Source organism: Coturnix japonica, chromosome 4 (genome assembly GCF_001577835.2).
Source record: "Coturnix japonica isolate 7356 chromosome 4, Coturnix japonica 2.1, whole genome shotgun sequence".
Taxonomy (NCBI): Eukaryota; Metazoa; Chordata; class Aves; order Galliformes; family Phasianidae; genus Coturnix; species Coturnix japonica.
The window spans coordinates 9,362,105-9,384,416 of record NC_029519.1 but is presented as its reverse complement, the minus strand read 5'-3'; the positions used below and the strand labels follow the sequence as shown (position 1 = coordinate 9,384,416).

General features: G+C 36.2%; 1 long non-coding RNA gene across 2 annotated transcripts in view; it reads right to left on the bottom strand.

The window, feature by feature from the left end:
- Window positions 1–733: 733 nt before the first annotated feature.
- Window positions 734–22,312, bottom strand: part of LOC107312880 — a 117,086-nt gene continuing 95,507 nt past the window's right edge. For both annotated transcript variants that reach the window (XR_001554665.2, XR_001554666.2), the window contains exons 3-5: window positions 11,377–11,433; window positions 9,566–11,267; window positions 734–2,077 (exon numbers count right to left, since the gene is read on the bottom strand). This is a non-coding gene — a long non-coding RNA (uncharacterized LOC107312880). The remainder of the gene's footprint in view (window positions 2,078–9,565; window positions 11,268–11,376; window positions 11,434–22,312) is intronic.

Below are 22,312 nucleotides of genomic sequence, written 5' to 3'. Positions count from 1 at the left end.
TCCAATCAATCATCTCTGCTAAGATTACACATTGCTGGAGAGAAATTGGGCTGAAATGTTAATGATCTTATGATTTACATCCTGCCAGAACCCTTCCACTTTCATCTGCAGTGTCAGAAATAGCACACAAGCTCCAAAGTTCAGAAAAACCAGAAGGAGGAGAAAACACAATCTCTTAAAAACCCTTTTTAAAAATCACATTTTGCAACACAAGCTGTTGTTTTTCTCACAACAGCTGTAAAACAGGCCTCTCCTGTTGAGTACATTTTAATAGCTGTTAACGTGTTTCAAGGATGGCAAATGTATTGAGGTGATTGTTATAATTTGTCTCAGAATATTAAAAGCTAATTCTGGTAGTCAGCATGTAAAAGTTAGTCAATCAAATTAGCCAAAGGTTGTATAATAGAATGATTTTTGTTTTTAATTCTATTCAAACTACATATTCATTCATTTCTATTTATCAGTTAACTCTGACTTCAAGAACTGCAGAACTAATTCCAGAATGGTTGCAAAAGAACTTCAGTAGGATAGCTTCTGAACTGGGCACACAAGCTCATTAACTCTGAAATCTTTTGCAAGTTATGTCATAACTGTCAGAACTTAATTTTAAAGGAATAAAATATCAAAATGTGACATTTTTTATCTGAAAGGAAAACTAATTATTGATATATCTGTGAAAGAAAAAGATATATATATATTTAATATTGTTAGAGACATGCTTGTGATACAAAGCATGTATCACTTTACATTTCTAAAGTTACTATGAACATCTCCTGTGCGTTAGATTATGTTCTACATCAGAATTTCCTCATTTGTGATGAATACTTTTGCAGCTGAACAAATAGAGAAGTTTATTTAGAGTTCTAACTACAGAAAAAGTTGGTGTGCATACTATATTTTCTAGTTGAAAGAGTTTTTCTTTAATACTGGAGAAAGGAGCTCCTCTAATTAATTTAAAAGACTCTGTTTCTTTCTGAAAGTCTCAACATGGGATACAGAGTGATGACTGGAAACAGAAGCACAGTAATGACACACGAGAAAGCAAATTAGAAAAAGTCATAGGAAGGAGAGAACAAAGGAAAAGGAGAAGAAGAAAGGAACATGGTAAAAAGAAAGATAGGAGGAAAGTGCATTGTAACATGAATAGATGCAGAAGGAAATAAAGAGAATAAAAAAGCATAGGACTATCCAGTCCTATAATACAGAGAAATCAGAAATAGAGAGTTAACAGCCAGAGAATGGAACAACAAGGAGGAATAGCAGAACACGTTTTAGAATCCCCACTTGAATAGGAACATAATAGTCTTGGAACCCCAGAAAGTCCAACAAAATCAGTATCCCTATCATTACTGAAAAAATCTCTAACTTAATTTGTATTCTAATATGTTGAGATATTTTCTAAAATTTAGGAAATTGCTTCTGGTTGTTCCTAACTCTCAGGCAGGCAGTTGGTAAACACTCATTTCCTACAGATGCTGAAAATATCTACCTAACTTTCTTTTCCTACCCTTTTTTTACCCTTCACTAAAATAAATGAAGTCACTGAACCCAAAAATAACAATCTACATTTGGAAAGCAATCCCTCAGAGACTTTTCATCATTACGAGAAATTTAATGAATGAAATTTTTGTGTGCAGCAAAAAAGAAGCCAAAGAGAAAGCCTGTGTCAATACCATTTGTCAGAGTCAGGAAGAAAGGCAGGAAATATACTTCAGGCTTTTTAGATGGTGCTAATACACCAAGTAAAAATAAGTAAATGAAAAGTTAGTTGGCAGTTTTGATCAGACTCATCACTGCCATGTTCAACAAAGAATGGAAGACCTGAGGAAATACAGACTGATGTGCCCCACCTCTATGGCTGGCAAGATCATGGAGCAGACCCTACCGGCAGTAAAGTTATGACAGAGATGAGGAGGTGACAGCCAGCATGGCTTTGCCATGGGCAGATCATACCTGAACAATCTGGTGGCCTTCTACAATGGAGTGACAGTGTCAGTGGACAAAGGAAGGCCAGCAGATGTCATCTTCCTGCACTTCTGCAAGGCCTTTGACAAGGTCCCACAACACATCCTTATCCCTAAATTGGAGAACAAATAAAGAATTTATTGGATGGTTGTAGCCAGAGGATAGTTGTCAATAGCTTTATGTCCACTGATGGACAAGTGGTGCCTCCCAGGGGGCTGTCTTGGAAACAGTGGTCTTTAACATCTTTGATAAATATGGGTCAGGCAGTGGGATCAAGTACACTTAGAAAGTTTGCAGACAATGCCAAGCTGAGCAGCATACTTGACACCATAAAAGGAAGGGATGCCATCCAAAGGGGCCTGAATAGGCTCATAAAGTGGACCCACAAAAATCTAACAAGGTTCTACAAGGCCAATTGCAAGGTGTTGTGCTTGGGTTGTGGAAATCCCAGGTATGTGTACAGACTGGGAAAGCTCAGAGAAAGCAGCCTTATCAAAAAGGACCTGAGGGTACTGATGGATGAAAAGCTATACAAGAGCAAGCAGTGCGTGAGCCAGAAAGCTATGGGTGCCCCATCCCTGAAGGTGCTCAAGGCCAGGTTAGATGAGGCCCTGGGCAGGATGTGAGAAAGCCAGCCCATGGCAGGGGTTGAGACTGTATGGGCTTTAAGATCATTTCCAACTCAAGCCATTATATGATTCTCAGTTCAGTCCATGCTAATGAAAAAAGTCAATAAAATTGCAGAATACATGTGATACACTACAGCAAGTATATAAACATGGAAAATGGTAAAAATAGTTTTGGAAGGTAAATTTATGTTGAAGCAAGCAAAAACATAACACTGAGATAAAAAAATATGAAAGCAAATCAAAGAATGAATCAGTTGCTTTTACTAGAACATAAAAGCCTACTCCACTAAAAATATTGGATCTTTAAGCTTCTGCATTAAAGTTTCCAACAGATCTGTATATTAGAATATGAGCATAAACAATGGCACAGCATTTATATATTCCCACCACATACTCACTAAGTCTATGGATGTAATTTCATGTGTCCATTATTTCCCTTTCTTAAAATTCTGTTTATAATTGTATGTTACACTAAATCTCTTTGATCTTCTCATTTAGACTAAACTGCTTCCACTTTCTATTCAGCATAAATAATGTAATACTATGGTATGTATTATTAGTAAAGGCATAAATATGTACACAAAGACACCGCTTTCAATATACATGTAGAATTCATGCGTGCACGTGTAACTGAACGCAAATTGGGAAGTCTGAGTTACTGTGTATTTATCTTCACATAAAAGCAGCTGTGCTCATTAAAAATAATCAGCTATTTGAAAATTACTAGTATTGTTCAACATAGCTAGAATAGTCTTTGAAGCATGCAAGAAGTGGGTGTAGACTGCTATTAGATCACTTTGTAGTCAATTTACATACCAGAAATGACAGCATTAAACAAAATTGAATTAATCATTCTCTTTTAAATTAGGATTTATTATCCTTTTATGCTCACCTGAGGAAGAGCACATATTAAATGTAATTGACTCGTTATTTGACAAATCAATAGTTTTTTTTCTTTACGCCCCTCATTTCACTTTTAACTTGAATACACAGGCATCTGTCAAATACCAAAATACTACAGTGAAACAAGCCCTGATGGAGAAAAGTAAAAATGCAGCTGGAGATCTTAGAAAAATGGCTATCCATGCATCAGTACTGGAGAATGTGCATCTGGACAGATTTTTAAGCTGCTATTCATTTACACTGTAATTGCATTAGACAAATTAGTCTAGTTCACATTGCAGGAAGCAAAATTTCTACAGGACTGAGCTGCTTTGCAGAGCAGTAGCAGAGAGAAAAACAGCTTTTGTGTCATTTACCTAAATTCACCCACCACAAGCCTCTCAGCTCTTGATCGTAATGATGAAATTGATCAATGTAATGATAAGTTGACCAATGACCATTAAATGGAAGAAACTTCCTTTCAGATTTCCACACAGCTGAGATGCAAGCAAAAATTCATACCTTGGTACAAAACACAGAGGTAGCAATCATCCTAACATGCAGCTTCTGAAAGGAAATACTCCCTAAATGGGCAATGCTACTGAAATATTTAGGAGGAAGTTTTTTACACAGAGGGTGGTGATGCAGTGGAACAGGTTGCCCAGGGAGGTTGTGGATGCCCCAGCCCTGAAGGCATTCAAGGCTAGGATGCATGTGGCTCTGGGAAGCCTGGTATGGTGGTTGGTGACCCTGCACATAGCAGGGGGGTTGAAAATAGATGATCATTGTGGCCCTTTTCAACCCAGGCCATTCTACGATTCTATGATTTGATTTTATGAAATGTTTATGGTTCTTGAAGGGTTTGTTCCTTCCTGGCTTCAGCCAGTGCCTAGCTGTGTTTGCATTCCTCCCTGGGAATATAGATTAGAGAAAGGAGAGGAAAACAAAGCATGAACTTGATGTATGCTATAAAGGGCCTCCCAGAAAAACACAGAACCAATTCATCTGTAGGTATCAAGACAGCATAACGCTACTGGTCCATATTCTCAACAGGGAATAGATCAGATGACAGTGTGTGGAACTATAATAAAGACCTCTGGAAACCTTTGCAGGAAATTTCTGCAAGTTCCATACCCAGATATGGTGAGCCAGCCATACACTGTATGTAGAGATGTACAGATTGCTGTGATCTGTCAATCTATGATGCTCCCACAGCTTGTCAGGCAAAATAACAGTATTAGTTTAATGATAATTTCTCAGAAGAGAAACAGATGTAACACTTATAGTATTAACTATGCTTGTTAAATAAAGCTGAAAGCCAAGAGAATAATGATAAATGCTAATTTCTGTATATGAAGCATGTACTTCCAGGATTTTATGCAGTGCTGCCTGTTCTGAGGTTATCTGTCAACTGAAACTCCTTAAAACATAATGCATATATATACATTATGCATTATATATACATCATCATATATCAAATGCTTACTAGATTAGGCCTATGCCCGATTTTGCACTGTATCTCTTTCAGTTTAGCCATTGAAATGGTTATAAAACATACAAAAAATATCTGATTGTTACATTGCTATTTAAAGGTACTCCTGTGCCATATGCTAATCAGATCAACTTGTTAACTTCCTATAAGCTTGTCACCTTGTCAATCCAGGTAGAATTCTGCAGCAAAACGTAGGCTCTCATGTAAATATTTGCAGTGAACACAAATACAGAAATTTGCATTTATGTCAGTACAACCTATGAATTTACAGCTTGCAAGTCATCAGAAATCCAACATAATGACTGTGAAAGCAGTGGGAAGAGGAAACATTTAATTAGAACCCTTCCTGGCTGACAGTGCTTAAAGTATGATTTTTGAGTGATCCGGAACGTACATGAAGGTTGTGGTGGTTCTTTTGCTTACCCAGATCTGGTGGAAGGCAGCAGGCAGAGGTGGCAAAAGCTTACCTCACAAAAGGCAAGCTAGGAAATATTAGGAAAAAAAGATCCTGTGAACAATGAGAAGCTGCTGAGCACTTAACTTTGTAACACTTCTACTTGAATTAAGGAAGTTGGGATGAATTAAACAGCCCTAAAGGCTGCACTCATGCCTTGTTAGAAGCCTACATTTAGGAAATTAGTCAAAACCATCAGAAGTGACATATCAGTGCTTCTCAGTGCCTATTTCATCTACACTGCAGTAGACCACAGGGGCCCTAACAAAGATGCAGTCCCATCCTATTGCAAGAACAACTTCTTCCTTTGAAAAACTTACACTGTCAATAATCATCTTGTGGTGTCATCCTTGCTTAATTGTCTTTAGAACACTGTGAGAATTGCTAAATGGCCTCATAAAAGTTAAGGATGTTCCAAAACCATTTTTAAAACCCTTAAATAATTTTCTGCAAACAATTTATTAAATGAATGAACTCTCAAGCGCTGACAAAACTTTTAATAAACAAAATCACAGATCCGCATAAACTGGGCTAGCTCCAATTTTCTGGGAAATTAGATGACTGCTAACCATTTTTCTTTTTTCATTGCACCATATTCAGTGCAATTACTTGTAAAATTATTAGTCTTGCCTTTATCTTTCTTGGGTTACTTCCGTGACAAGTTCTTAACTACGATTTCAGCTATTACCCTTCTAATAGCTTTTATTTGATTATGCTGACATAAAAGTAAACTGTTAGTAATTCTTCCTCTATTAGGACTTAAATTAGGATGAGCAGCCAGTGGGATCAAATCAGCCTGAGCTCATTCCTATGGCAGCTGACCTGCTCTGCTCCTACAACTCCATACTGTTGTTCATACTGGCATTGGGATGCCTCTAGCACACAGCAATATTGGCAGCTTGGGGTTTTCCTGCTTCTTACCAGTGGAGGCTTATAGATGCATGGCAGTGCTTGGAACAGTAACAAACTGCAGAAAAAGTCTCCACTATGTTGTTCAAATGATACAGCCAAATGACAAAACATTGAGGCTTCAGTCAGTTCAAGATTGCTCATCATTAAGCATGACAATTTAAGTAATTTGGTGGTACACTATAGGGGTTTTTTTCAGGCCAAACTTGACTACTACTTTTGAAATAAGGAAACTTACAGAGAACTGTTAGAAGAAAAACTTGAATATTTTTAATTCTACAGTTACAGACCAGTAACCTCCTCTCCTTAGGGAGAGACACTACAACAGTAGTGAACACTACACTACTATAAAAAATTAAGAATGCACTATGTTTCTGTCAGACACCTACTCATTCTGTTACAATATCTTTTACACCTCGCAATGCTGTTGCATGGATTAATCATAGAGAGCATATAGCCAATGGATTGAAGATTTATGCAGTGACTTGTGTGTTGGACAATATCACAAAGAACAACTTATGAAAAAAAAAAAAGAAAAAGAAAAAAAAAAAAAGAAATTAAAAGGCAGAGAAAACTAAGCTAATAGCTCTACTTTTATACCACATAAACTTACTCACTCCTCTTTCTTGTCTTCCAGATCTCCTTCCACCTTCAACGCTTTACTGCCACTACCTTAAAACATATTTTATGTTGCTGAAGTGGTAGAAAGTCGGAAAGCAATTAATATTTCATATTTCATAAAGTACAAAATCCCTTCACATTTCAACCAGTTCCTGTGATGCAAAGGTAATGTTACCACGTTTTGGAATGGAGATACATCTACAGTTTAAAAATACAGGAGGGACTATGGATAGGAGATAAGTGATTTCTGACAGGAATCTCACAGTTACCCTCATTTTAGTCCTAACTCTAAAACAACACTAGTAATAGTTCTTGTATTGTTTAGATTTTATATAACATAACCAGAAGACCAAAATAATAACCCAGAAAATAGAATGGGTATTATTTTTCTTCCATTTGTATTGTATTTAATGATTCTGCCACATGCTGAAGAATACTGTTAATTATTTGCTTTACTTTTGAGTTAATTGCTAAATCACTTACAGGCACTTTGAAAGGACTAATCTAGTGAGGCTGCCTCTAAGCAGTAGTTAAAACAGCTCTCTGTGTGAAGTCCAAGTAGTACAGTGACAAAATGCAATAGGAGATATTTCAGTGCACAGCAGGATTAGAGTGACAGAAATCCAAAATCAAACTGAAAGATCCTAACTGACATAGCATTACTGCACCAATCTGAGTAGGTTTGTTTACTGGTTTAACTGCTGGATGTATAATTTCTATAATTAGAGCCTGACCGGCTAAGCAACATTGCAATGCAGCTGCAACACCCTAAAGAAATTTTAGACAGGCTATTAAAGAATGATTTATGAAGCGAGCTTTTGTTCAACCAAGTGATTATAATTTAATAGCACTGCCTACTTAGTGTTGAACTGGACATAACCAAGCTAAGAAGCAACAAATAAACAACAAAAGGAAAGCATTATGATATCTCCTGTGCCAGACCTATGTAGAGTAGTGGCATAGTAAAGCAATAGCATGATAAAGGGACCAAAAAATTTCTGCCTTGCATTTTAGGAAACTTCTCACCCAAAACATTGTGCTGAATTGCTGAAAAAGATTATTTTTCCATTTCAATAAAGAAAAGATGCAATATACTGCCGAGCTGAAACTTGGAACTGCTTCTGGAAGGAGAAGGAATACCCCTTGGGAAGGGGCAGTTCTACTTTAAATACCTTTTCAATGGGTTTAGGAAAAAACAAAGGATGGGGAAAACTAAAATAAGAAAAAATATTTAAAGCATCTTAGATCTGATTGTGATTTTTTTTTTCCCCTACGCAAACATTCTTTAAAAGTGATGCCTGTAAACTGATTCCCATTAACCTTAGTGAGAGCTGGATTGTGTCTGCAGGTGTTGTTTGACCATTAGTACACATTTCTGTTGGGAAGAAGACTCATACATGATCTCGTAGCAATGAATTATTTCAAGTACATTTAGCATGACATTGGTGGTGGTGCTGTTTTAAAATAACTCTTCACTCTGCAGGAGAGTCATGATGAATGTCAAAAAAAGTATATAGACTCAACATAAGTATGCCTTGCTCATCAGCAGGTGGATTTGAAGACCAGAATTTAATTGAAACAGAATATATATTATTGTAAATGAACTGCAACACTAGCACCTTTACAGGATGCTCGCTGAGCTAGTACTCAGTAATACCCACTAGAACAAGGTCTGTGCTAAGGTATACTCAGAAACCATTGGAACAGTCAAAACAAACAGTACTTTCCAGTTATGAGCAGATACCTGGATCACTCCAGCTCTCTACAGTACGATATAGATTGTCCCTGAAGTGCCAGAAATGAAACAAAAGATACACAAAATAGGCAAGCAACACTGGGAAATTCAGGGTATTGAAGTTATACTGTCTTTATATATATTTTATGACATGTATACTAGTTAGTTAATTTTAGCATTTGTCTTCTTCATTTCCTGGTCTCAGAATTCTTTCATTTCTCGTGCATAATGCAGGCTTTTAGGAAGGATTGAACATGATTAGCCAAGCAGGGCTAAGGAAATCATTCTGTACTTCACAAAACTGAAGATGGGCATTAGGGGAGTAAAGAGAAGCTAGTGCTATTTGTGGTGACAGAGATAATGAAGTGTGACATTTGTGATGTGAAGATGCATGAAAACTGCACAGGCAAATAAAGGCTTGATAAGACGGTCTTGATGAACATGTTAAGCAGAATCAGAGAGTGCCCTAAGGGGGAATCAGACTCGTGAATTTCATCAGGGAGAGACAAAGAGATGAGATGACATTATCAAAAATTCCTAAGTTGAGAGAAAGGTGCCAGTATCCAAACAGAAAATGAAAATAAGAGCACCTGAGTAGAGCAAAACAAAGTGCAAAAGAAACAGCAGTAACATTAGGACACACAGAGAACTTGAAGAGAAGGGAAGGACACTGGTTTGAAACCTTTACAGATTTTAAGAGAGTCTGGATGACTGAAAGAAAATAACAGTGGACTCTTGTCTAGTTCCAGGAAAATAATGTGGAAAATAAAGTTTACTCATGGAGCCGAGATGGGAAAAGTGAAGGCAGTTAAACAAAAGTGGGTAAAGAAGGAATATATGAGCCAGATAAACTGCTGCTTATACTTCGTATAACATACCAGTAAGCAAATATCAGATCCACACTTCTTCCTGCCTCTGGCATCAGCAGATGTTGCTGTCCCACAGGTCTGAGCCTGAGATGACAGCTCCTGTAGGAATCATACTGGAACACAGCAGAATGGTAATTCACAGACTGTTGCTCTACTCCCACAAGCAGTGCTTTATATCAGAAATATTTCTAGTAGGAAGTTTATAACAGAGAACTCAGAGTATACCCCTCTCTGTAGGGAAAAAAAAGGATGCTACATTCAGGTAGCTAAATAGGTCAATACTGTAGAGGTAAAGTAAAATATATTATGTTTAGGAAGGTAATGAAACCACCTGCCATTGTTCTAAGTGCGCAGATGAAAGACAACTGTAACTCCTTTTAGTTATTTTAAGGGGTAAATAGACTCATCATAGAAACTTCTGATGAACTGACTCTTGGAATTGTAGATCTGTTTCTCAAAATACTGTTGAGACATCCACTATTTTATCTCTTGTTTTGTAGATGGGCAATTTCTCCCCAGCATTGTTATTCTTTCAATTTCATCATATAATTATTACCGTCTCTTTTATTTCCTCAACTTCAAATGAGAGACAATTACTCCTGTTCTCAAAGCCCTTGAATAGCTCTTTTAACATAAATTAAACTCTTCAGTCATACAAAACTCAACACTTAAAGCAAAAAAATAAAAATAAAAATGGATTCACGCTATGTGAATGAAGAAAGTAGAAATGTGCTGATATTGATAGACACCCATATGTGTAACCACAAGCTCACACATCACAGAAAAACTACAGAAACAGCCTAGTTAAATAAATAAATAAATAAATAGCCTTATTATGATAAGTTTTACTGGCAGGAAAATTAAAAAAGAAAATGCTCATCTGGGATATCTTGCTGCTTCATCACTGGATTGTTAACCATTGAAGTATCTGACATCATCTTGGGTTATGTCATTTTTTATTTGAGATAACACTTAGAATGACTGAAAGGAAACACTGAGTAGAGTACCTAGAAATTTCAGAAAGGAGTACCTATAAATTTCAGAAAGCCAGTGTAAATTGATTCGCTATTCTATATACATAAATACTTGGTGACAGACCTAGGTCTTTTGTATAGCAACCTCCTGTCCCTTCATAAACATGTAATTTCTTAATCTTACTGAAAAGCCTGTGAATGCCCAGAACTCTTTTAGCTCCTCACGCTGCATTGATTTGTTCAGAAAATATCTATGACAAAGGAAAAAAATATCTGAAATTATTTCTGTGGCAAAACAAGACCCACAACCCAAGGTGATGTTACACCAATGTAAGAGTGCTACATGTCTACCAATATTTCATATGAAAGTCACATCAGAACACTACTTATGCACACTAATTTCAAATCTATGCACAAGCACTAGGAGGATGTCTTGTCGTACATCAGCCAGCAGGCAAAGAACTCCTTGCTATACTCAGAGCTCAGACAACTGCTTAAGAAACACATTAATGCTCAAATCTTAAGGTGTGAATACCCACTCCACTGATCCAAGTTCTTCCATCAGGTGAGGATGCTGAAAGAAGAAAATGGTACAGATCTCACTGTGTAAAGCTCCTTTGAAGACTCTGTGGTTTCACTGGTGTAAGTTGCGAACAGAATTTGAGACTAGCTTTTATCTATATTTTTTTTAAGGGACTCCTAATGAATGTAGACAGACTTCAGATAATGCCTCAGATCTGCAAGCAAACAACAAAATAAAATAAAAAACTCCCTTTTATAAAAAAAAAAAATCCATCAGGTAAAACCACTTTGAAGAGTATTTATAGAGACAAGGACTGTAGGTACCTGTTATATATAAGGCTTCTCTATAAAGCTTGCTGGAACTTGCAGGTGCCAGACTACCTTAAAGAGAAAAGTTAAGACAATTAGCCCATAAAAGACAATTTTCATTTTATTGCATTTTAAAATAATAATCTCAACAAGAGCAAAAATAAATAAATAAATTAACCACAGTAGGATGGAGTTTTTTCTTCTTTTAATCTTCTCAATAGAGATAGACCAACACTACCTTGTGTAACCCCCTCACAGTGGCTGAGGCAGACAACATTAGGATTGTTTTCTGCAGTCACTGCAGCAGCCCTTAGACATTCCCAGCAGTGCCATGACAGGGCCAGAGAGATCATTTTTAATGACTGTACAACCAGAAATGTTTTGCATGATCTACGTCTTATAATTGCTCTTGTTCCCAGAGAATAGAACAAAGTTTTATGGGGCACAGTAGGGGACTGAAAAGATTCTCTTTAGAAAACTTGTAATGTAAATACACGACAACAAGGCCTTTGAAACTCATTCAAACATTTGCCTTACACAGTAACGTTTCTGCTTCAGTTACAGAAATAGACTCGTTGACTTTTTAAAAGGATGTTTTTAAAAAGACTCTGATATCCCTTCATCTAGAAAAAAGTCCCATATGTGCAATCCCATGGATGAAATGACACAACAGTGCATATAAACAACACTCATTAAACCAGATGAACAGTTATTAAGGAATTCACTGTCCTCTGAGTTCTGTTAAATTATTCTAGCTTGGAAAGCATAAATGTAGAGGTGAAGTTTTGTTAACAGCTTGGATGCGTACACAGATACTGTAATGAGGATGCTTAGATTTTCCACTCCTATTTTAATCTCTCAGGCTGCCCTTTAGGCTCTAATGACTGAAAGATCCTGTTCCGCCTAGTTGGCCCATAGTACCACTGTGATGCTTCTTCAGAGAACAGCTCCAGAGAAAATAATACAGAGCTGGTTCCTCCACGGATGATGCAGCCAGTTTATTTAAACTCTGAATTCTCTGCTTAATCCTCTTTGATAGAGACACCAAGTCCTTCATTCTATTTGTGCAGTTAGGATCCACCCTGATCAAGCCCTATTCTGCCCAAAAGGATATTGAAATAGAATAGTTAAAGCATGGATGATTAAAAAATTGAGAGAACAAAGTCTCCCAAAGATGTAAATGAAGAGCTATTTGTCCTAAAAAAAAAGGGGAGGGAGGGGGAATGGGAAGAGGATAATACGTTGTTTATGTAGTGTAGGGGACATAAACTGACTTGTAAAACTGAATTAAGTTTTATTTCCTCCAATTAAAAAGCTTGCTGAGTCCTAAATTCATGCTTCCCCTAGAAAAATCTTTCTCTTAGTCAAAGACTGTCTCAAAAAATCTTACATTTTTGCACTGATTCATGTTGCATGTGATAATCTTTCAAGTAACTAGGCTACTCTTGTGAATCTCATTGAATTTAAATAGAATCATAGAATCATAGAATTACTCAGGTTGGAAAAGACCTCAAAGATCATCAAGTTCAACCACACTACCCTAACTCTTAACAATCCTCTGCTAAATCACATCCCTGAGCACCACATCCAAACAATTCTTAAACACATCCAAGGCCGGTGACTCAACCACCTCCCTGAGGACCGTATTCCAGTGTTTAACTACCCTTTCTATAAAGAAGTGTTTCATAATGTCCAACCTAAACTTACCTTGGTGCAACTTGAGGCCGTTTCCCCTTGTCCTGTCACCTGTCACCAGCGAGAAGAGACTTGCCCTGCTCTCACTGTAAGTACCTTTCAGATACTGGAAGAGAGCAATAAGGTCTCCTGTCAGCCTCCTTTTACCCAGACTAAACAGCCTCAGCTCCTTCAGCCTCTCCTCATAGGGTTGATTTTCCAAGCCCTTCACATGCCTTGTTGCCCTTCTCTTGACCTGCTCCAGTACCTCCATGTCCTTTTTGTACTGAGGTACCCAAAACTGAACACAGTACTCGAGATGAGGCCTCACCAGTGCCAAGTACAGGGGCAGGATGACTTCCCTAGTGCTGCTCACCACACCATTCCTGATACAAGCCAGGATGCCATTGGCCTTGATCACCTGAGTACACTGCTGACTCATATTCAGCTGTCTGTCTATCAGACCACCAAGGTTCCTTTCCATCAGGCAGCTTTCCAGCCACACTTCCCCAAGCCTGTAGGGTTGCCTGGGGTTGTTGTGACCTAAATGCAGGACCCAACATTTGGCCCTATTGAAACTAATGAGGCTCATTAACAGTAATCCACTTTTTCTTCTAACAAATTAGAACTTTATTATTTTCAGACTAGTTTGTTGAATCATTTTAGCTATATAATGTAAATGTATTTCTTCATTAAATCTATATCATTTTACTTGGGTTGCATTAATTCCCTCAAAGTTATATATTGCTTCGCTTATGAAATCAGTGACATTGATTTCAGTGGCTTAAGCCAGAAAAATATCTGCACTTAATGGAACAATTGTACCAGTCCCATTCTGCTCATGAAGTATATAACAGTTGTAAAGACATCTTCCCCCCAACCCTTCCTGTTCCACCCATTCTTTTTTCCCCCCACATTTAGGTAAAAGAATTAGCTGCATTCATCTTCAAATAACTGCATGCGTAGTCTCTGACCCTTCTTCAAGTCTAATTTCATCTATCTAATTTCATCTATCCTTTTTTCTTAATTTGTTTCAAACTGAACTTTACTTGACCCCAGCTCTACTGTGATTGAAGCCTTTATAAACTGAGTATGATGTTTAATTTCATTTTATCTTAAACTGTTTATTCCTGCTAAGAATACTTCAGTTAATGTTACAGACATGACATGTTATCTTCCAGGCCAGTAGCTTGTTGCGTACGGTTCTGAACACTGAGTGAGGATGCAAGTGCATGTCGCAACTGAGATGCAATAATATCAGGGAGAAATAAATTCCTGCATTTCATGCATAATCCTATTGGAAATGAGTACCATCCAGTCCTCTACAACTTTATGCATCCACAACACTCCAAGAGATTTGCTAAACCTTTACTTTATTCATCACCAAATCCCCCAAAAGCCTCTATTACCATTTGAGAAGCTTAAGAGCCAGCAGAACAGGAGTCAGGAAGAAGAATTTCAGTATCCTGAATCACACCAGGAATCTACATTTTCTGAGTAAGCATTTCCAGAAGATATTTGAAAGTAAACCCCACAATAAACACCACTCCTTCAATTTAATTTTGACTTCATGAGAAAAACCCACCAGTGAGATAGCGCATATTTTAATATTAGCCCCCACCTTTCCCTATTTGCATCCCATATTATGTACTGGCAAAGAAAGTGGAAAAAAAATAAAAAACTGAAAAGGCAAGTTAAGTATCAGTGATAACAATTCTTTCTAGCCTGCAGTCACTTGATAAATCCCTCCCCTTCCAACATAAGCCACCCTATGATTCTACGGATTAATGTTCTGCAGTACTCATGCTAAGAAATGGTGATCCAGTCTCTCACCAGCTTGCCTCCTGGGAGATACTAGAAAACCTCAAGATATTTTAATATAAATTTATGATCTACATATAGGAATTCCTTTCAATTACTTATAAAGAACAGTGTAACGACTTGAATAAATCATTCTTATAATGCAAAAAATCTGAAAGATCACGTGCCTTTATCCATTACAATGATAAATAAGATCACTATTGCTTATCCTTTATTCCAGGCATCAGTGTAGTCATAATGATAAGCAAATTCCTGTGTAACTTAAGCAAGCACATGGATAGTTACTTGCAGAATTACAGTCCAAGTAGCCAGGTTTAATCCAGAGTAACATCCCTGGATAAATGTATCATCTTTGTTCAATATCCTCCACATGCAGAATTCATTATAAAATGTTCTCTATTTAAAAAGTAAATACATTTCTGGCTTGATTTAAAAAAAAAAAAAAAAAATCTGCTAATGTATAAACACTCAACCTGTTGGTACTCGATTAAGGAAAATATTTGATACTCGATTCCTGTATGAAATTCTTTCTTCATATTTTTTTAGAAATAAATATTCAGAGAAATAAATTCTCACCAAATCCACAAAAAAATAACTGGCTAAAGTAGGAAATGAGTGTTCTCAACATTTTTCAAATGATAAAAAGTAATACAACTATATAAAATATGTCAAACATATACACAAAACCAGTAGTAATACGAGTAATTATGCAAAGTTATGAAAAGTTCAATAAAAGAAAATGAAATATTTGTGAGGGGTAAATGAATCCACTGAAGCAGTTAGAATTACTCTGCTTCCTTAGTCTAACAGCTGAGTAGCTTTAAAAGCAAAGACATTTTGGCAGTTTTATCCAGACCTCTGCAGGAAGATTGAGCCATGTTATACATGGGTACTGGTGACCTCGATAGAGTGAGGTAAGGAAGCAGTGCATCAATTATGTAATTGAAACATGTTTTGTTAAATAAATGTTATCTTGTAACCTTGTACAACATTTATTTCAACAGAACTCATTTGAAAAAAGAGTTATTGGTGTTGACAGAGAATCAATGTTGCAATATTTCTGTAATCTGTTGGTTTGTGCAGTTTTTATTCTCTGAAGTTTGGGTAAGGAATTAAGATGATGGCAATGGCAGACAGGAAATTAACATTTTGCTTGCTAAAAAGTCATACAAATCTTGCTTTGGTGCATCAAGTAATTGAAGGTATGAATTTTAAAACTTTTTAGGGAATTGACATACCAGTATTTCTGTCCTCACATAAATATGGAAGGAGAAGTGACAGCTTCTAGGCAATAAATCTGCTTAATTATTAACCAAAAGACACTTCTTTACAAACAAAAAAACAAAAAAAGAGCATTAGTATTTCTACACTTGATTGATAACTGCCAAATTAACACAAACATTAAAATCCAGTATCACATTCAAACTGTCTTCCTACTATACAGACACAAAATATTAAATTAAGCCTGCTTGCCATTTTTAGGAGTAATAATTTAGTTAGAAATATTCTAGTTTGAAAGCACTGATGAAACTCACTTTATCAGAAGTACCTTTTTTACATGTTTCTTGATGGATTTTGCACTCAGCAATTACAAACAATACATATTACTTATTCTGACAAGGAAAGCCTTTGCTTGGATAAATGCAACTTCTTGGGAATGGTACCCTCTCAATAACTATTCTGTTGAAGAACATCTGAGGGCATTCCTCCATTCAAAAATGTATGAAGAAAACCCAAGGTCCCTTGCAACTCTGATTTGCAGAGTATAATGATTTGCTCTTGGCCAGGTAAATCAGACTGCTTGTGGGGAAACTGGTCCCAAATCTTTGCTATTTTAAAATGCAAGCAATAGAAAATCAAAGCACCTCCTCAGCTCTTCAAATATCATAGAAATGTATTCAAAGCTTGATGAAAACAGAACTTGAAAAGTCACAGCCAATATGAACTGCAGGTAAGGGACAGGGGAGGAAAATAATGAAACAGGAAAAATATATTTTCAATGAATACTCAAAAATCTTCTGCCATACTTGTTTGCTCTTAACAAGCCAGAGAATGACTCCTTCAGATGCAATATACAGCATTCACAAAGATTTCCACACTTTCAGTGATACTGCAATATCACTGCTTGCTGTGACTAATAAATAGTTCATAACTATCAGTGCTAGTGGCAGACTTGCTTCCACCACCATTCATAACGTACTCTAAACCATGAAGCTTAACAAGCATCCCTATAATGTTTAATTATTCCACTTATCATTGTTTTCTCTAGTTCTATTCAGCAAATTTGCAATGCTGAGTAAAACCTGTCTTATTGTGCTACACTAGGACTAGTAAAATAAGTGTACTACACTAATACTAACATATAAGCTTCTCACAGGGTCAATTATGAATGCTGATTGATGAAAGAAAAGGTCTTGGCCTTTCCTTATGCTCACAACCTTTGCATACCTTAGGGCTTACCCACACACATATATCTAAATATATAAATAAACAAAAAGAACAAACTACCATTGTTATTTCTTCAAACAACTGATGGCAAGTTGTGATTATTATCAATATAATGGGTCTGACACAACCTCCAGAGCTGAAGGACCAGATCTGTACAGACCTCATAGTCTGCTGGAAATAGCAGAACGAAACATGCGTGACAAACTGAGATTGAGGTGTTATTCAAGTTGGTACTGACTAACTTGAAACAGTTCACTTCAAAGCATCCTAAAAATATAATGTTTAACGTTGTCTCTTTTTTTAATTATTTAAATAAACATTTCTCTTCTAAGATCTGCTGCTATCACTGTGCTGATACAATACTCCAGCTCCTGGTTTTGGTACTGACAAATGTTATACCTTATTGAACCTCAGTTTTTCCATAAGGAAAACTTACATCCCACAAGTCTTTCTGAGAACCATTCATGAAAATGCTACATGTCCAAACAGATAATGTATATTAATACATCAGAATCATCACATTACAATTTTGTATAGTACTTCTTGCATGTTATCCAGAAGATACAGTCTTGATACGCACAATACATACAAGTGTTTCTCACAATAATCTTCTAAGAGCTATTTCTGGTAAAGTAGCTTTTCTTCTCTAAAAGAAAATATTATTTATTACTAAAGTAGTTATTTTTAAATTATATACGTATTTCAGAATACACAAAAAGCAGCTAAGATTTAGGGTTCTTAGATATTGTATTTTGTGTTTTGTCACATGAAAGCATAACACCTATTTATTTCCAACTTGTTTTTATGTTGACTGTATACCTCTGTTACTAGTCTGGCAATTGCTAATTTTGTTTTGTTGGGGCTTTGCTGCTTGTTTTTCCCTTTTGTCGTTTACATTTTTAAATCCAATTTATCATTTAGGAATTTACATAGGAAGCACTGAAGAGACTCATGCTTTTAGAGCTACAGACAGCAATGGAATTAACCTAATGACTAGAGATATATCATTGTTAAAGAGAAAAAACCAAGTTATATTAATATATGCACTTTGTTTGTCAAGTAAGAATATGACTGATAGAATAATGATGAAACCGCCCAACTCTCCCACAAACAAATGAGCCAGTCATATATTTGAACTAAACTATTTCATAAAAGGTTAAGTGATTTAACAGTATAAGCCTGAAAAGAAGGAAAAATAATTCCCTTCTCGTCCAAAGGGAACACGAACAGTGATAATCTGAGTAGGTGCTGAAGACTGTCTTGACCTATTTTTCTTTTTGTCACAACATTCTTCTGTTATTCAAATATTGTGCAGTTCTCTGGTAGACACAAGTCAGCTGTTATTTTTGCCGATGTGGTAGAGGCAAATTTCCTTATTCAGGAAAAAGCAGAACAACCAGACAGCACTAAATACTCTCCCACGCTTTAGGAATTCAGGGAAAACCAGTTAAAATATTAAAGTAGTCCTTTAACAACATTTTTCATTAAAGAAAGCATGACTCCAGTGTCTAAGAACAGAGGAGAGATGCTAACTCCAACCTCAGAACAAATCATAGGAAATAATCCTTAAGTTTTCAAAAGGAAATGGTATAACATTGTTACAAACAGATTTATACATGGCTGTAGAGCCTGGACAATGTATAGCTTACAAATGTAAAAAAAAAAAAAATTAAAAAATATTGTATCTGAGTATAGATATTTAATTTATATATTAACACACACACGCACACAGATCCCAAGCCATCTGGAGGGAGGTCAAGGCCGACACAATCGTCGTTGCCTGTGCTCAGGTAGCAACATCTAAAAGCACACTTTAGCTACCATGCCTCATTACTGTAATTTGAAAATATACAACAGCTAAATAGAGTAACAGAGCATTATTTACAGATAAAATCTATAAGGATCCATAAGAGAACTATGGGGGAAACTGGAGAAATAATACTAAAGACAGGATGCTATTTGTTTAAAAAATGTATTCAGGAGTTGGAGATTACAGAGATGAACTGCCCAACATTTCCCAAATGTACAAATCTGGTGTAACTCTGCTTGCAAGCAATAGTAAGAGAAGTACACACATACAGATGTACACACACTTGCTTCTCTTAATTCTACAATACTCCACAGGGAAAACCTATGTAAACTTTTTATATATATATATATGCATTTTTTTTAAGTATATATGTGGAATCAAGGAATCCTTAGAGATGGAAGAGACCTTTAAAGGTCATCTAGTCTAACTCCCCTGCAATGAACAGGGATATGCGCAGCTAAATCAGGTTGCCCAGGGCATGATCCAGCCTTGCCTTAAAAGTCTCTCAGGATGGGGCATCAACCACATCACTGGGCAACCTGTTCTTCCAGTGCCTCACCGCCCTCACTGCAAAAGACCTTATATACATGTGTGTACATACATATACATACATATATGTGGGTGGGTGTTACATCTCCCAAAAGAGAAATCAAGTGAAATATGGTTAATTTCTGTCATTTTTAAAATGGTCCTCTATGGGGAAAGAAATAAAAATGGCCATTTGCTCTGAAATTTGTTCCAACTGATGAAAAATAATTACATACTACTTAGAAAGGTGCTAATTCAGTTACATAAACTCACTCTTATGTTTGCCAGCAATATACTCTCTGAAATACTAAAACAATGTTTTAAGCAAGTATATAGCAAGTATATTTCACAAGAATCTGAATATACTATGACCTAACTGAGCCAGATTAATTTACTGAGAAATGAAAAAAAATGAACTCCAGTGTATGAATAATGAACACTTAATAACATTGTGTTATGGACTCTACTTACTCTGGATTTAACAGTACAGAAGCTCCATGTTAATAAATATAATGAAACATGCTTGCTTTAAATATCAGTTTAAAGACCAGTTAAATTAGTACACATCACAAAATGAAATGCATTTATGATGAAATAAACTACTAAAAACCATGGAAAAATAAATAGGAGCCATCATGTTATCTGCAAAGTCAACAAGATCTTCCTGACAGTCTTACATTTCTGTTCAATTTAAGAATATTTCTTAGACACAATCTCTTCTTTTAGGAGAGGATAAGAACAATTACATTTAGTCCAAGATTTAGTAAGATTCTTGCTAATTGGTTCAAGTAGTACATTCATATCAAAGAAACTGTCACAGAGCTTTAACTACCTCAGTTCATAAGACTTTTGGTCAGTCAAATTTATTAGTTAATCCTACATATCAGAACCCATTTCCAAATCTGCCATCTTGAAGTTCTGGGATATCATAGGATTACAAGACATGGATTTCAAGTGAAAATAAATTTGCAATTTTCTATTCCATTTCAAAGGTCTTCCTTCATATCATCACTGATCCTAAATATAGTTTGTCTCCTGTAACTCTGTTTGTTTCTTTTTTCCATTAAAAAATGGAGTGCTGAGTCCAGGCCTAGGGCCCCCTAATACAAGAAAGATGCAGAAAGATGCAGAGCTTTTGGAGCAGGTCCAAAGGAAGGCCATGAAAATGATCAAAAGGCTGGAACACTTCCCTTATGAAGAAAGGTGCAGGGAGCTGTGCTTGTTCAGCCTTGTTCAGAAGAGAAGGCTCTGGAGAGACCTCACTGTGGCTTCCAGGACCAGAAGGGAGCTTATAAAAAGGAGAGGGATCAACTGTTTACATGAGCAAATAGCAATAGAAGGGCAAAGAGTTTTAAACTAAAAAAGAAAATTTAGGCTACATATTAGAAGAAACACTTTTACTCAGACTGTGCTTCTAGAACAAAAATTCTTGACCTTTGCTCATTGAGTAACTAAAACACGTCCCTGAACCTCCCCGATCCTGGCACTTCTTGTTTTGCCATATATCACAGTAATTATGGAATGTCTTTGCCTCGGCTCTCTTGCACTCCCAAGATTTCAACTGACCTAGCCTTAGCTTTATACTTCCTTTTAACAACACAAAGTAAACCAAAGCAAAACAATAAAAATGCTGGGCACTAGAAACATATAAGTTTACTTCTTTATACAGAATGTGAAACATGCTAAAAGAGAAATGAAGTTTAACTGAAATTTTATAATCACAAACAATAATCCTGAGCATTTGTATCAATTGGGGCACTCCAAATTGAAGCTGATAGTATATTCATGGTAAAGGTGGATATTAGAAAAACTTTCTGTCAATATCCACAGGTACCTGAGGCCAATAGGATCCTCAAGAGGAAGAAAGGAAACTAACCTTTGGTAAACAGCCAGATAGTCCTGGACTCTTGTGCTTATTTTTTACTTTATTCCTTTTGTTTCTTTTTTGCCTCAGTTCTAAAATTAAACATTGTTAATGCAGAGAGAATCAAAGGGGCTTCTTATTCTTTTCTTTAAAGAAAATGTATATAAGTTAATCTGTTTTTCTTATTTGTAGAAAAGAGAAAAATGTAATACTTTAGAGACATTCAGTGTAAAAATAAAATTTGAATTTACTGAATTGAAAGCAATTTCAAAAGATTTTCCTGCTTTTTAAAAATTAGGTATTTAAATACATTAATGTTAAGTATATATTTCACATTATCAAAAGCCAACTGAACATGGTCACATTATCTAAGCTTCCTTGAACCACCTGCCTAGGGCCATGAGAGCTTCCATTCAACCTCAGCCATTCTGTGGTTCTGTTATTCACAAAGTACAGCAAGAACAGCACAAGTATCGTTAGAGCCAAGAAATGTCCTAGAAAATCATGAATTGATATGGATTAAAGTTACACATCCATAATTCTAGTTTTACCCTGTGACCAGACCTCCAAGTCTCAAAAAGAGAGAGAGAGAAGAAAAGATAAGACTGAGACAAATAAAAAAGTGAGGAAAAACTAAGACTGAGACAAATCAAAAAGAATAAGTTGCAGCTTTATGGCAACATCCCCGTCCTAACAGACTTCGCAGTAGCAAGGAAGAGGTACCTGCTGCAAATCCTCTGAGAGACAGAGATGGAGAAAAAGGCAGTGAAGCTGGCAAAGATGTCTGATTATAATAGAAAAACAGC